The 2,500-nt window shown below is 30.5% G+C and overlaps 1 long non-coding RNA gene across 1 annotated transcript in view; it reads right to left on the bottom strand.

Moving 5' to 3' along the window:
• Positions 1-2,400: 2,400 nt before the first annotated feature.
• Positions 2,401-2,500, bottom strand: part of LOC142328190 (uncharacterized) — a 69,518-nt gene continuing 69,418 nt past the window's right edge. Inside the window, exon 3 of the long non-coding RNA XR_012757216.1 lies at positions 2,401-2,441. This is a non-coding gene — a long non-coding RNA (uncharacterized LOC142328190). The remainder of the gene's footprint in view (positions 2,442-2,500) is intronic.

The following is a 2,500-nucleotide window of genomic DNA, read 5'->3' as shown; positions in this document are numbered from 1 at the left end:
TCTTTATCTTTACAAAAAAAAAATGAATACAATGTAGGAATATTGATTAGTAACATCTATATCAAAAAATTTATGCTGAAAATAGCATTTTTTCAGTCAAGGGTGAAGATGTTGGAGAAACCTCTTCCTAGATCTATCTAGTAAAATATATTTTGGTTAAACTACTTCAGATCATGAATTTCAAAACTCTCTACTCTTACTTCTCCTACAACTATCCTGTTCAACAATAATCCTGTCTTTTAACTTTTTCATAGTTAAAAGAAACCACTACAGTAAAAGCAACTACATCTGAATCACTAATATAACAGCAATACTAACCCCTTGGTTTTCTGTTTTTGTAAGGTAATATGGAACGGAGCACAAGTATGTCGGAAGATGTTTTACCCTCATATTTGTTGCAGGCCCTGGACTTCTATCCCTTGCTGCTGTTTCTTTCTAATTAGTTGGCATGTAGTTAATTTTAATAACAGGTATTAAAATTATTACAGGTATAAAATTATTTGTTTTTAAACTGGATGGAATTTGGAATTTTGTATTGCGTTCTGATCTTATTAGATTGTGTAAGTTTGAAAATTTTGACTACGGTTATCCTTGGGAGAATTGCTAAATTTTTGCATCCTTTCTTCCTCTGTTCTCTGAAGGCCTTGGCAGTATCTTTTGGTCTAGCAGGGATGCACCTGACGGGGCCTTAGTTTATGAAGGGGATAACACACTCTCTTTAAGTGAGTTGCAAAGAAATGCTGAGGCAGTCACCTTTCTTGTATACAGACTGAGATGAAGAAGAGAAACTGGATTTTATCAATGTTTCTTCTTCATCTTTTTCCATTAACTCTGGTTTCAGGAGATGAATTTCTTGCTTCTTAAGTCTCTTCTTTTTTTGTTTACCTGACTTACTGAGTTCAATGGTTGTAATTATTTACAATGGTAACATTATAACCGCTTCCTCATCTGATCATTATTGCCCGCCCTTATCCCTTTTTTCTTTTCTGTTTAGTCTCCGGAATCACCACAAGGTATTACTTCAGAAGATGAATGAGGATGATATTGATATGTATGAATGTAAATGAAATGTAGTCTTGTACAATCTCAGATCAACCATTTCTGAGATGAAACCTAACTCCCAAAGAGTACCGATATCCAAAATCTAGTATTCAAAATCTCGGTATAAAAGTAATTGCCCCTATCCCTGACCTTTGTTTATTTCACTTCTTAAAATTATTACATTTTTATGTGTGATATGGTTGATGATAGCAACACCTCTCAGTCTTAAAACATTGGTTTGTCTTTTTCATTATTTAAAATAAAACATTTTAATCTTCAAGTCCCAGCAATGCAGTTATGAATGAAATTTTCTTCTATTTCATAACGTTTGAGTATGTTAATAAGCAATTCTTTTCTGAAAATTAAGAATATCAAGTTTATTATTAATGTCGGTCGACATGCTTATTGTGTCGACAAGATTACTGGCAAATATTGGTTCTACGTTGATGTGGAAAGCTTTTATAATATTCATTATATCTTAGAATGAAATTGTACCCTGTTTGACTGATGTAGAAAATTGTGTGGTTTGAACAATTCAGTTTACATACTACAGAATAGTGAAATATTCCAGGTTGTTTCTTTTCTGTGTAAAATTGTTTATTTTGTCTGACCAATGTTTGAAAAGCCACACTGCATCCAGATTTTTTTAATTTATAAGCTATTTTCTCCGATTCTTTATGTTTTATATATATTAATATGATGTATTTTTTGTTTCACTTACCTTTTTTAGTATTTTTATTAATTTTGTATAAGACTATCGATGAGTGTGCTGTTACACGGAATGAGAATCTGGGTGTTAGACATTCTGTAGTAAAGAGTCCTTATGTGCTCTTTAGGGGACATGAGTAGATTATACTTAAGCAGATAGTTTATGAGGCTGATTACTTAAGATGTTGTGGATGAGCATGTTAATTATCTATTGTTCTTGGTGTATTCTGAAAGTATGTTTTTGTTTATTCTTTTGTTAGGTAAGATCAAAATTATTTTTTATTATCTTTAAAGTTTAATTTGTGGCATTTTCTTAAAGTATTTTAATAGTAATTCACAATGCTTCGTGTTATCTTAGGGATCATTGACTTATATGTTTCAGGAAATTATTTTACGGCCATATTTTTTGTAAGAAGTTATTTTTGTTCTATACTTTGAAAAAAGATTTCTACTATAATGCTGCATTATATAGGTTTGTAATAAAAGAAAAATAACAAGTACTGATTAAAAAAATAAGAAAACCATGAACATTTAATACAGAGATAAATTGACTTACCAGCCTGGATTTTCAAAAATATTTCTCATTATAGTATGCGGGACGCAACAATTATGGTATCCCATACCAATATATGACCGCCATACTTGGTTAAGTTCTGCAATTTTTCTAATTTTTTTTATAAGTTCATATTCACCTGTAAATTTAAATATGAATAATAATTTTTAAATTAATCCCATAAAGTTAAGTACAAAG

This window comes from Lycorma delicatula, chromosome 7 (assembly GCF_047948215.1).
Source record: "Lycorma delicatula isolate Av1 chromosome 7, ASM4794821v1, whole genome shotgun sequence".
Classification (NCBI taxonomy): domain Eukaryota; kingdom Metazoa; phylum Arthropoda; class Insecta; order Hemiptera; family Fulgoridae; genus Lycorma; species Lycorma delicatula.
The sequence above is the reverse complement of the archived record's forward strand: the minus strand, read 5'-3'. Positions and strand labels throughout refer to the sequence as shown.